Below are 14,850 nucleotides of genomic sequence, written 5' to 3' on the forward strand. Positions count from 1 at the left end.
TCTGACAGGTGCAAGTAATATGGTGGAAACCTGTCTCATCCTTTAGTTGAGCTCAGCCCAGCTTTGGAGAGAAATAGGTTGTCATCTGCTTCAGGCTTCCGGTCAAAGATAAACTTTAGAAATATTATTCATTCGGATTTTGTCTGTTTTGTTTGTTTGTTATTTTTAGTCTCTTCCCCCCTGCATCATCCCTTTCTACTGGGATGTGGGTGTGTGATGAAGAAGTTGCCAGTTTTTTGACATTGGGGATTATAAAATCGGAAAAAGTGAAGTTTTTGAAATGAGTGCACAATATTGGCAAATGGACACCCTGTAATTTATTTTTAAAGCGGTGCACCTGAAGCCAATCCTTCACATGCGTGTCTTTTGTGAAGTAACACCCCCTCTCCATTTGATGCCTCATGATTTATAAATGTCTAGTGCTGTGAGAAGAGGGTACAGTATGAGCGTGTGTGTGTGTGTGTGTGTGTGTGTGTGTGTGTGTGTGTGTGTGTGTGTGTGTGTGTGTGTGTGTGTGTGTGTGTGTGTGTGTGTGTGTGTGTGTGTGTGTGTGTGCGTGCTTCTCTAAATGTGTATTTGACCTCCTATCTATCTACCATGCCAACTCATCATCAGGGAGACTAGTATACCCCTTGTAGAGCCATTTCTCCCCATCACTTGTGCAACGTGCAAAGGGAAAATGAAAGAGAAAATGATGAAGGGTAAAAGACACAAGAGGTTTCTTTGTAAGGTCCCCGCATCTGCAGTCATTGAAGGCATTTTCCGCCTCTTTAAAACCTGTGGACAAAGACATGTCTGTCCCTCCTCCAGTAAGTAGGGACTCTGGAGTTAGAAGGAACACAGGCACAGGCTTTGACTTCAGAGTGGGATGCACTGGATGGCTTGGATTATATAAGACAAGGAGGAGGAGACGAGGAAAGAGACATAATAAAAGAGGACAAGGGAGAAACGGAAAGAAGAAGGGATGTGAGAGAGAGAGAGAGATGCCTTGAGATAGCGAGCAGAGGGATTGGGGGTTGAGAGGAGACATCCTGCTGAGAAGACAAAATGTGGTGGAAAGAAAGCTAGAGATTCAAGAGCTTTGTTGTGATCATCGTGCAAGCACAAAAAAAATGGCAGACGATGCACTGATGTCAAACAGATGCTCAGAAAGTAAAGGGAGATGACAGGCAGACTTGAGCGGGGTTGTGATGGTGGTGGAAGGTAACACTTGAGAAGTTGAGCAAATGGTGACAAGAGTGAGAAAATGCGCGAAAAGAGGGATGACAGAGTGGAGAATCCAACAAGGCGAAATAAAGGCTGAGTGAAGGGGGAGAGAGAGAGAGTCAGGGAAGGGTAGCAGATGGCATGTGTGTCCGCTTCCATGCATTCCAGCCCAAAGGATAGTGTGTGAATAAGCTAATAATATAACTTATTGGACGTGTTCTCATGTGCTTGCATGTTGGTGCTCAGTGAGGCGTCCTCAAATTGACTCACAGTTACATATAAATAAAGGAGGAGATTTTTTTTTTGCTCCACAGATCTTGCATAGAAGCACCAGATTGGCTGTGGTGACTCGATAGGGCCTACTGCTGGGGGGGAGGAGGGGGGGGGGGGAACAGATGGAATGGGTTTACTTTTGTCTTTCTTAAAAGCCAACCTACAGCTCAGGTTGCTGTATTCATTGAATGCTGTGACAGGGGTCACAGTCAGTTTAGTTGGAAGTTATGATCAGAGCATGATGCATTGGCCTAAAATCAGGGTTCAATGCCCGAGAGGCAACGAATGGGGACTGCAGTGTTACAATAACAATGTAATTTGAGTTGAATAGATGGCCGTAGCAAAGGACATTAATTTGGTTTGCCAAGAGACACAGTTCTGTGTGACGCTGCTTTGCTCCATATTTTGTTTCAGGTACAAAGAAATCAGTAGGCTTTTAGGCTTTGTGCCCAGAGTGTGGTGCCTGCATGTGGCATAAACAGTACAGAGGCAGTAGCAGCCAAATCAGTTCTGCAAAAAATAAATAAAACTCTCTCTTGATGCGTTGCTTCAGTTGCCTCAGCGTAGCAGACAGCAGGTCACATCATCCTAATCCCCTTAGTGTTGCAATAAAAGACGATTCTTCTCAGAAAACTTGATAGGGGTCTTTTGAAAATAAAAATAAAAAACACATTTCCTAACCTGAGATTCATGAATTATTCTGCGTTTAAATTCAAGCACATAATCAATGGACAATCCTTGATAGTGATCCAAGGCCCTAGGTTAATCATGCACACGTATTTAAAAAAGGGACGTTCCTCTTTAATATATGCATGACCCTGATTTTTTTTATTGATCTGAATCGTGTAATAAAACTGCCATTGACTTTCCCAAGAAATGTGCATCACCGGCTGTTTTTTTTATGGCTGAAGTCCAATAATAACCTACAGGCAATGGCAGCTAAATGGAATTTATGGGAACTGCAAGTTTGTCTGCAATTTTTTTAATTTTTTTTTTATTTGTGCTGCGATTAGATAGCGTAATCGAATTCTTAATGCAGTTTAAAGAACACATTCAGGGTTCGCCGGAAGAAAGAAAGAGGGCTGTTCATTTTGTAAGGACACTCTTGTGGAATATAGATAACCTTGACTGTCTGTCTGTGAGCACTGCAGGTGTTTCCTCTAGGCTTTTTAAATGAAAAACCACAGGAATATTTCTTTGGCTCCAACCCATTGATGAGTTGCCTCTGATGTCTCACCACATAGAGAGAGGTTTTGACATCATTAATATCCCCTCAGTGCTGCAATTCATCAGGATTCTTCTCAGAAACTTTCACAGAGTCTCGTGGAAATTATATTCTTCTTTCCCCTTCCCTTCCCGTTCTGGATGTTTCCTGTCTTGAGCAAAGACCTTTTTAAGCAAAAGTGTAATTTTACACCTTAGATTACTGTCAGTGACGTCACTAAATGAAGGAATACTTTAGAATAATGTGGACATTATTAATCTATTATTAATGTTACATTTATGAAGAGATTCTTGACAGTAAACTTAATTTGACCTCTGTTGGGAAGGTGAGTGCAGAGCCGGCCCAAGCCTTCAGGGGGCCCTAAGCGAAATATGATTAGGGGGCCCCTCTCCAATGTTAGCGCTGCTGAAACTATAGATCTTAGTTAAATATCATTCACACACCCAGTGTTTTCCGCTAGTGCCTCCACTGTGCGGCTGTGCGAAAATATTAGACAGCCGAGATTCAGACCCTTGTAGGGGGATCCGGGGGTATGCCCCCCCGGGAGATTGTTTTAACCTTTTTAAAGTGAAATGCATGAATCTGGTGCACTTTGAGAGGAAAATTGAGAGGCTAAATCTGAGAAATTTTGTGTGAACAAATAATTTAGAGACACTGGGTCAGATGAATTAGAAGCTATTGAAGAAGGACACATGGATTTTCCATAAAAATATTAATATAAAATAAAATATTATGGGTTGGGCTTGGAGCTCTTTTTCTTTTACGGGACATATTTCTCTGTAATATAGTGAATGCATTTAAATGCAGTGTGAGGAACGAAGCAGAAGAACTCTGTTGTCCAGCTACTATATCTTTTTTTCCACAGACAAGGCTGACATAGGCTATAGACTATACACAGTGCATGGGCAACTGAGGGCAGCCCCATTTCCAATTGTTTTTAAATGAACTCAATACACACTGTGCATGGATGTGAACGTGACATGATCAGATAATTTCGGATTTCCTCCCAGATGAACTGATTACATTTTTAGGCTATTAATTATCTAGACCAAAACATTTTATTCCTTTTTTTGTATGATAACTCACATTTGCATAGTATGATGTTAATATCAAACACACAAACTAAAAGGGCCCCCAACTCATCATCAGGGAGATGGGGGCCCCCCAGGCAGTCGGGGGCCCTAAGCGGCCGCTTAGTTCGCTTATGCCTCGGGCCGGCTCTGGGTGAGTGTGTGTATGTGTGAGTGTGTTTGTGTGTTTGTTTGTGTTTGTTCAATGATCAACCTAGATACAAGCAACAACTAAATATTGTTATTGGTCATGTATATCTTGGACTTCAGCCAGAGGGTTGTAATTGTATTTTCAGCCAATATTGAAACAAATAGCAACGGTCATAGTACTCCAAAAGTTATCTTTTTTAGTTTTAAGACAAATTAAAAGAAAAAAAATGTCCTGCTTGAAAATCAACTAAATCCAACTCAGAAACATACAAACACTTTCAGTTTCTAAAAAAAAGAGGGTGAGGTTTACTGTGTGTGCCTCAGTGGATGCATCAGTCACCGTAGGCTGACATCAACCGGTGGTGATGTCATAAACCAGTTTCAGTGCAAAGAAACATTAGGGTCAAGCTGCATATCCTCTGTTATCCTCCATCTACTTATTCCAAAGAAAAGTAAAACAAAGAGTGTTGTATGTACAAATATACATACAAATACAATTTTGACTAATAATTACGAATACTTTAAACTTTCGATGTGAACATACATTATCATCCTTTTTTTTCTTTGTAGACACATGAAAAAATCTGCCAGGATGGCGAAAGTGAGTCTGATCATGTTCAGCTTTCTGCTCAGCACGGGTGAGTAGTCATCTAGAAATATTCTTCCAATGTTAGCGTGCAGCGTATTGGCTGATTCACTCAGCAAACCCTTTTTAATCAATAGTTTAAGATCAGTTTGTTGGTACTGTCTGTAACATATGTTGTCTTATGTAAACAAGGAACAATGTATTCATTAATATTAAAACACTGATTTGTTTTAATAGAGAGGAAGGACTTGCAAACAGTGTTGCAGTTGAACATAATAAATGTAACAGAAATATTTTTGATATAATTTTTGTGATCAAATTTTTATGTTTTCTTCCCTATTTACAGCTCTTTCTGCCCCTGTGAAAGGTAAGGTTTAGTGCTGCGGTGCATATTTCATAATTCTGTGTTCATTCTGTGTTGTGCATATGTGTTAATGCTTCTTCCTTCCTCTTGTCCATTGTATAACAGTCAACGAAGACTCCATGACCTTGTTCCACGGGGAGGATTTCCATATCCTGCTGCCCTCACTGGGGTTAGAGGTCACCTTCTTGAACAGGTCTAGTCCCCGGTCGCCCAGTGTTGTCTTGATGCGCGGCGGCTCGGTGGTCAGCCAGACTCGGGCCAAACTCAACCGCCACCTCAGCCACCTGGTCATCGACGCTGTGGGCGAGGGAGACGAGGGCGTGTACACCGTCAAGAATCCAGAAAATCCCGAGGACATCAAACGCATCACGCTTATAGTCCGAGGTACTGGGTCGTCCACTGATTGCAAGCATTGGTGGTTTGACCCCCCCCCCGCCTCCTGAGCATTTTGTTCTAGTTGCTATGACTTCAGTAAAGGATCTGAATACTTTTTCTCCACCACTGTATGACACCAGATTGGCAACAGGATGAAGTATAATAAGCTTCATGTATCTGATCTGGAGTCAGTGTGGGAGCTGTTTCCCATCACACAGTCAGCAGCCGTATAAGCCTCTCACTTACACATCCTGTTTTGTCGTTGGAGCGTTACAAGTTACGGCAGTGTTGATTTTGGACTATGACATGTAATTCTGATGAGATAAGAAACACAAACACACAAAATGATGAAAGAAGAAGGGAGCGATTCAAATTCAAACTCAGCGTGGAAAAGGGAGACTGTTATGTAGCAATATGTGCAAGATGTGCCATATGGAGGGAGTAATGTGTTGTGAAGGGGTGAAGTGTGTGTGTGTGTTTGTGTTCTCAGTGTGAGAGCATGCCGGAGCTGCGTGGCAGTAATTATGTAGCTCTTTAACGACTAACACACTCCTCTCCCCTTCCCTCCCAGTCTTTATCTTGTCTTTACTGTCTTCTCTCTGCTTGGTTCGTATCGCTACCCTTTCATTTCAGCTCCCCTGATATTTCTGGATCTGTGCTCTTTCCTCTGCAATCTGTCCCCCCTTTTTGCCACATGCGTCAAGCCCATCCCATCTTCCTCTCTCTTCCACCCTCCTTTCACCCAATCTGTATTCTCTCTCACCTCAACTTTTTTTTAAATCATCTTTTCCTTCTCTTGCCCTTCACTCCTGTCTTCTTAAATGTCAGGCAATTACCTGTGTGCTGTAATTAATCTTGCTGCTTCCTTTTACTCAAGAACCAACTGTTTGCCACTCTTGTGTTTACTTCGTAGATTGCTCCAACGAGCAGACCGTTATATATGGTGAAAACTACCATATTCCGCTGTCAGGGGTGACTCCTCCCATCACCCTGGAGTACAAGTCCATTGCTGTGGAGGCCAACCAGACATCTAGGTAGGAGTCAGCAAACTCAAACTGACATTTTAACCCAAGAGAATAATGTCATTACATTTTCTTGCCATGCCTCCGTCTTGTCAAGAAGTAGTTGAGGAAATTTCACCCTCTTTGACTTTTACCCTGTCCAGACCTGCTCTGGTGCTAATGACCTTCACTGGGCTGTCCAGAGATGGCTACCAGAGTCGAATCAGCGTCAACGATCGCTACGTCTCTCTCAGTGCTGTCTCTGGGGCAGACGAAGGTAGCTACACCGTCAGGGATGCCCAAGGAACTATCCAAAGAAAAGTGTGCCTCAACGTCAGAGGTGAGAGCCTAAATGAAGACAGTGTGTTGTGTCATGTGTTCCCCCCCCCCCCCTCTATGTTTGACCTGATTAAAACGACCAGCACCTTCCACAAGGAGGTTGTTGTTTCCTAGTTATGACGCTCCTCTTGTCTGCCATAATGGCTTTTTAAAGACCTAAAGATAATGGGCTCAGGCAGACTAATGTATCTTAGATGAACCATGGGCCTGTAAACTTAGCTGTGATGGATTCATTGACCCGTCCTTTCCCTGTCCCCTGTCTGTCTGCCTCTGTCTCAGAACAACAAAACTTTGTGAAGCTGCCACACGGCAAAAGACTGAAGATCAACCTGATACTCAACAGCTCCATGGTTAACCTCTACTACAGACCCGAGTATGACAACAAACCCCGTCTGCTGCTGGACAAGGGAGAATTCACAAGTGTAACTGAAGCCTCTTATTTCTTTTTATTCTCATCACTGTTGTCGTATTTGTTTACTGTATTTTACAGCAGCAATTGGAAAACAGATTATGTTATCAAAAGGGCTACACTTGTGTAGCAATTATTCAGTATTAAAAAATGATATTATGATATGTATGTGTATGTGTCTGTAAATATACATGTACATACTATATGGCCAATTAATAATAAATGCAGTGTTTTATTGAGTCACTTCAACTGAACACTCTATTTGAAATATGACATTAACAGCTGAGGCACTATTTTAAACAACAAAAAATCACTTTTATGTGATTTTAATTTTTCAGGCTCACGTTTGTTCAGGAGAGGAGATGAGATGAGATCCTAATCATCCTAAAAAATACACAAACCTAAAATTGTAAAAGTAAATGTAAATTTTTTAACAAATACTCAATAATTGGACCTCTTCCCCTGTATTTATTTAAGTCGTTCATGTTAGGCCTTTCGCACATAAAGTGTTTAATCATTTTGCAGCTATCTTAAGTGCTAGAGTTGAAGGGCAGACCTGTTTTATGGCTGCCAGATGGTGCTATTGGATGTTAGCTAATGACCATTCATATATAATTGCTGTTTAAAAAAAATAAAACTTACCAGTATAAATGTGTAAATGTCTTTTCACTCCAGGCCGTAGCAGAGCTGAATCTCGAGGACCGTCTTTCTGTTGAGGGTTCATTGGTTTTACTGGATCAGGTCAAGAATGCAGATGCCGGCCAGTTCACAATAACTGACATACTGGGGTTCACTGTGTCTAGCATCCACCTGGAAATACAGCGTAAGGATGGGGAATGGAGCCGAGAAGGAATGGTTGGAAAATAGGCTAAATCCTAAATTGATATTGCCAGGATTGCACCTGCTGTTATCAAAACATAATACATAATTGTTTTGTGGTTAAAAATTAAAGAATAATCCCCTTTTGTCTGCCGTATTCATGCCTTGGAATTTCAACTGTTCAATTAACGGTCAGTTGAATTATTTATGCTCCCACTCCTGTCCTTCTCTCCCTCCATGCAGCCTACAAGCTGGAGTCACTGTATGTGGCCATCATTGCGCTGTTGGGCGTGGTAGTTTTCCTTCTGCTGGTCTGCCTGCTGTCCTGCTTGATCAAAGTGAAGAAGAGGGCCAAGAGGGCCGCTGCCCTGGAGAAGATTGCCCAGAAAGCCGGCGGCGAGGATGAGGGAGAGGCCTTCAGACAGGTTGGAGGGACAAATGTGCAGCTGACAATGTGTGAAGACAATGACACGTATCCTTATATCATGAATGATGCGTGTATGTGCGCATCCTTGCAGGTGGTCAAGAACATCACCAAACTCAGTGAGGAATCCAAGCATTCCCAGGCGGACAATACAGAGAAATCTCAGAGCACTGAAGTTGACATTAAGGTAAGAAGGCCTCATATACCTCATACATCATATAGTCTTTCAGAGGTTTTAATAATGTCTCCACATGTATGCTGTTTTCTGCGTTCAGACAGCTGCAGCTTATTCAGAACGCTGCTGCTACTAGAGTCCTCACTAAGATCAAGAAAGTGGATCACATCAGTCCAGGTCTCAGTTCATCGCAGTGGCTCCCTGTCTGACAAATAATTTATTTTATAATGTTCCTATTGGTTTACATTTAGTTTTTATGCACCACATATGAAGAACAAACTCCCTGAAATCCTGAGGTCTGCTCCAAATCTCCCTTCTTTTAAATCAACGCTTAAAACCTTTCTGTTTGCCACTGCCTTTTATTGATATAATAACTTTGGAATTTTCATTTGTGTCTTGCACTGTAGCTGGGCTGTAAGTTTTGTTCTCCCGTTTTACTATTATTATCTTGCATTCATTTTATTGAACTCTTTTTCAATACTGTTTACATGTTCTCTTGTGGCCCTGTGAGTCCATTATATCTTCATATCTTCAGTAAAACACAAGTAAACTCACCTTACCTTTTTGTCTGTTTGAACTCAGGGTCTGGAGGTCTCCTCTAAAGAGGTTGGGGTCGGTAACCTAGAGACCAGTGACTCTGGCGTTGGCTTTAACACCGCCCTCCCTCTGGACACTGACACTGATGTCCCTGATCCAATCTCCGAATCCGTGGCCGAAACCATTTCTGTCGCCCCTGCACCTCAACCAAGTCCACCATCTGCCCCTGAGTCCAAACCAAGCGCTCCACCAGCTATTGAAATTAAGCTCAGTCCAGTAGCTGAAAGTAAAGCCTGCCCAACACCCGAGACCAAGAAAACTCCCGATCAGCCAGTGGAAATTAAGTTGGACGTGTCCAAACCGGCAGATGTTAAGCTCAGCCCAGCCCCGAGCCCTGAGCCCAAGCTTGGTCTGAGTCCAGCCGATCCAAAGCCTGCACCCAGCCCAAGCCCGGAGCCTAAAGCAGCTGCTCCCAAAGCCCCTACTCCGAACCCTGAAATTAAGAGTGCCCTTACTCCTACAACTGAAATGAAGAGTGCCCTTACTCCTACATCTGAAATGAAGAGTTCCCTTACTCCTACAACTGAAGTGAAGAGTGCCCTTACTCCTACAACTGAAATTAAGAGTTCCCTTACTCCTACATCTGAAATGAAGAGTGCCCTTACTCCTACACCTGAAATTAAGAGTTCCGTTAGTCCTACAACTGAAATTAAGAGTTCCCTTACTCCTACAACTGAAACGAAGAGTTCCCTTACTCCTACAACTGAAATGAAGAGTTCCCTTACTCCTACAACTGAAATGAAGAGTGCCCTTACTCCTACACCTGAAATGAAGAGTGCCCTTACTCCTACAACTGAAATAAGGAGTGCCATTAGTCCAACAATTGAAATGAAGAGTGCCCTTACTCCTACAAATGAAATGAAGAGTTCTCTTACTCCAACATCTGAAATGAAGAGTGCCCTTACTCCGACCTCTGAAAGTAAGAATGCCCTGACTCCCACACCCGAGTCCCCCAAACCGACCACACCAGAACCCATCACCAATGGTACGCCTGAGCCAGGCCCGGATCAGGCTGATATTATCGAAGGCTCAGCTCCAAAAGCAGCTCCTCCTAAAACCCCTGAAGTTGAGCTGAAACCTAGCGGTCCCGCTCTGGAGGCCAGCAAAGATGGCGCCGTGGCTGAGGATTCAACCACCACCACCACCACCTGAGATCTGCCCCTGAAATCAAGCCCCACAGATTTTCTCCATCTACCACCACTGTAGACAATTGAACACCCCCCTACCAAATAATGAAGAAACCACTAAAACTTGGGCGAGGACTTTTATCAAACATGTCTAATGCCTGGACACATTATTACCTTGATAACAGTTTCTCACTTATCTATAACTACCACATAACTTTTGATACTTTTCGATTCAGAAAGACTACTCACAACAAATGCGGCTTGTCGATTGTTGAACATTTTAGTTGTGTACAACTTTTTGGTAAGTTCACAGTAGAACTGTCAGACTGCAAATTAAATCCTTTGCAGAGTTTACAATTAGATTTTAACTCCACATCAAGTATTTTCTAACGTAATGAGGCAGCCAGAAGGGTTTACAACATTTCACTAAAACAATAATTCCTTATTTGACGTTAACTAACTACTATTTCCCAGCTATTTGCTTGTTCCGCTAACAGCATGTGGATAAAACAAACAAACTGCATGATATGTCCAGCCAATGTCATCTCTAACCAACTAAAATATGCAATGACAGTCTTTAGATTTGACATCGAAACACCACTGAAAGCCCTTTAGATCACAAAAACATGTAAATAGCCAAAATGCGGATGCTTCAGAAATATCCACATATATTTTCACATACAGAAAAAAGATTGGTTTTGCATAACCGAAACCACTATAGAATAACATTCTAAAATGACTAACCCCCGTTTTTATTGTCTCTGAGATTTAGATTCAGACTCTCAGTGTATATCTCAATTGATTACAAATGAAAGTTGTAGACAGATTCCTTTAGGGTCGGATTAACCACCTTACCATCTTTGATCGGCATTTCCCGGTGGCTCTAAGATTATCCCGTTACTCCGTTGATTCAAAGTGAATGCCAACAGCAACTCCAGGCACTTAACATGACCCTGCATGTTCCTGTGGTACACTGGGCTTTCTACAAGTAAAATATTAAATGAGCGTGTCTGGTCAGTTCAAAAAGTTAAGACATGCAGGCTTGCTCCTTGTCTACTTTCAGGCCTTCGATTGGCCTGCCAGTACTTCCTTAAAATAATATATTTAAAAAAAAAATCAACTCTTTTTTTGGTTGTGTGAACAATGACAAAATAGCTTCTCTGTCTTTGGCACTCTTTATTTCATAAAAGCTTAAATATGAATGGCTCCAAAATACTCCTATGAGGCCTTTATCAATGCCAAAACATCGTCTTTACAGAGCTGTTCTGTGTGAGTTTGGAGATATGTGGATAATTCCATCAATCTTAGCTGAATCTGATTTATGGTACCGATGAGGTGTTCAGATAAATTGTATTGTTACAAAATGCATGTCTCTACCTCGTGTTTTAACTGACCATGGGAAGACCAATGACAGGCCAGGTTCAGTGCACTGAAATCAACGATTTGGATTTTTTGAGAGAAGCACAAAATGACAGCCATCAAATGCCATAAAATTCAATCAATGATCAGTGAAATTTAGAACATTTGTAATAGATATATCCATCCAAAACCAACTGGCCTTTCATGGTAGCTTTTCTGACTGATATATTTTTCTTACCTGTAGATTAATATCAAACAATATGTCAGCGTTTTAAAAAGCTAGAGACTATAAGTTTAGATGTCATATTGATATTAGGATCATGAAATCATGAAAACAATCCAAACAAGAAATTCAAATTCAAATCAAAGGGCCACAGTGTTCAATGGAAAACCTTCAGATGGTCAGATATTTTACACATGTTCAAAGGAATTATATTATAAGACCCATAAAACAATATTGAATACGCCATTTCTTGCCTGGATCTATAAATTAATCAGAAACCCATTTTTTCTGCACACATATACGTATACACACAGACACACAAACCAGACACAAACATTCAAGCCCTGTAAATATTGCATGTGTAAGCCAGTTTAATCCCATTAAGGTGAATGTGTCCCATGTATAGAACGGTTGTTGTATAAAACATATTATAATGAAGAAAAATTCATATCAATTTGTCACCAACCTTAAATCCAGAATATAAAATATATAACGATACAGTACTATATATTAACACTAATATTCACTAACATCTTGAACTAATTTAAGAACCAAATATTGTAAAAATCCATCGAGACTACATCAGATCTTTTTAAATCGAGCATATGGTATCTCTCACAGTATTTTCATGTTGTATTAAAATGTTATATACCTATGTCACTCAAAGCATTGTCTGCAGCATGCCCACGACATGTCCTGATAAACAAGCTTTTATTGTTCTAAATTTTGTGTGTGTGTGTGTGTGTGTGTGTGTGTGTGTGTGTGTGTGTGTGTGTGTGTGTGTGTGTGTGTGTGTGTGTGTGTGTGTGTGTGTGTGTGTGTGTGTGTGTGTGTGTGTGTGTGTGTGTGTGTGTGTGTGTGTGTGTGTGTGTGTGTGTGTGTGCGCGTGTGTGTGTTTATGTGTGTGCGTGCACAAGGCCAGAGTGACAATTCAATGTTGCCCTCATTGTGTGTTTGGTATTTCTGTGTTTAAGTGTGAATGATGAGTGCGAATGATCTGTGACCACGTGTTTGTGTGTGCTGAATCTATGCATAGGCAAGTTTGTACAGAGCTAAACAACTTATGTACTTTACATGTGCTTCTCCATCCGTTCTGAGTAAGGTATCCGTGTGCCTGCTTCAATGATTCGTCTCGCAAAGTGAAGAAAACCAAGTGCTGTGTTGAAGTCATTTAGTGTGAGTGTGTTTAAAGCCACAAAATATTATGAAATATATTGTAAGTTTGAGATATTTGAGTGACTCTCGTCTTTTTTAGTGCCTAAACGTATATTGGTTAGTTGGCCATTAGCTGACACTCCTGTATTGGCAACTTTACTTGATAGGTATTTACAGATGTCGAAAGCTGTTTGCACACCTGACTAAATAAAGTGATACAATTGTGGACTCACCTCTGATATGCTAATATCTAGGAGATATTTGACATATTGCATAACAATGATGAAAGTGATTTCGAAAGTGTGGCTTCCAGGTTTCCCAGTTAATTCTGAGTAGCATATGGGTGTTATTCATTTCACAAATCAAGTCTGTGGTGAATGTGAATGAATTCATGATAGCAGCAGATGAATGACAAAGCTTTGTGTTGGTGAACCTCTGGGTTACGTTGCGGTAATGTATTGAACAGAGACTGCCGAAACAGCATTTCTGGGCTCCACCACTGCTGCATATTGTCAGTGATTGTAATACCAAGCCATTTGCAGTAAGTAAGGATGTGAGAGAGGTAGATAGTGTGCGACGGGCAGGAAAAGCCTTTGGTTTACACATTACCAGCATCTCAAAGATGGTTCAGTCTAGTGGGAATATGGGTTATTACATCTAACTGGTGCCAGAGGGATTGAGGTGTTTCACACCCACACCTCTGATAACCCACTAATAGAAACCACTACTTTTTAATACCACTGGCATTTGTTGCACTATGTGAGTTGTCTCTGCCCTGATCCTCTCTGTTTACTTCTGCTGTTTTGGCCTGGTTGTGGTGTGATGTTCCACATTTTCTCTCTGTACTCCCTTTTTTGCACAACCCTTCACACAGATGTTTTGTAAAGAAAATAGTTTTTTCTTTATTTGATGTCCAAAGGAATACTAAGAATAAACAACCAATTATGACGTTTACTGTCCTGTTTTCTGTGTTTTCTGTATCTCTGAGCATTAAACTTGCAGAAGGACGGTTCTGTCTCAGAGCTGTCCATTCTGGCTGAGTGAGGCATCTCACTCAATGTCAGCCGTCATTTGTTCTGAGTGTCACGCGTAGCTTTCTGACACTTCAGGCCTCATGCCCACTGCCTTGTTTTGAGCCAGGGACACATCATAGCAGAGCAGGCACAACAGGGATATTTATAAATGGGTTACATTACGATGCTGTCAACACCTGCTGCTGACACTGAAGCTCTGGGCTGACTGCAAATATCAACCTTACCCTTGCTTTGTTTAGCTAATTCTTTTTTACAAATACAACTCCATCAGCTCAAGATTTATTTGAGGCAAAGTATTTCACCACATTTATTTTTGTCAAACATTAAACCATTCAAGTAGTCACAGTAAAAGAAGAATATGTACATTAAACATCAAAAACAAACAATTTTACAGTAATAGTTGTGAATTTTCTTAAAATTATTTAATATGGAGTTCTTAAATATACTACACTTTTCCAGCAAGTTTAAGTACATTTTCATAATAACAGCTGCAAGTACATTGTTTTTCGCTAAAGAGTAATCTATCAATTATTTTCTTAATAAATACAATTTAAAAATGTGTCTATTAAATCTCAGATAATAGTGAAAAATCACAATTTCCCAATTGATTTCTTTAAATTGCTTGTTTTTCCCTCATAAAAGTTCCAAACCTATAAAATGTTTAGGTGATTTTCACATGAGACCAAAGAAAAGTAGCAAATCCTCAAGTTGTAGGATTCTTTGGCATCGATGATCAAAATAATTGCCGATTAATTATCCGTCAATTGACCAGCTGTATAATATATGCTTATATTTTGGTATAAACAGTAGAGAGTTAATTGACTATTCTTTTCAGCTTTAAATGTATTGATAATTCTTCTAATATAAAATTTTAAATTTGTATTGGAAATATCTGCTCTGTTGACCATCAGTTTCCAAACTGGTGGCAACAGTCCCTTA

This window comes from Ammodytes marinus (genome assembly GCF_949987685.1).
Source record: "Ammodytes marinus genome assembly, chromosome: 13".
NCBI classification, from domain to species: Eukaryota; Metazoa; Chordata; class Actinopteri; order Uranoscopiformes; family Ammodytidae; genus Ammodytes; species Ammodytes marinus.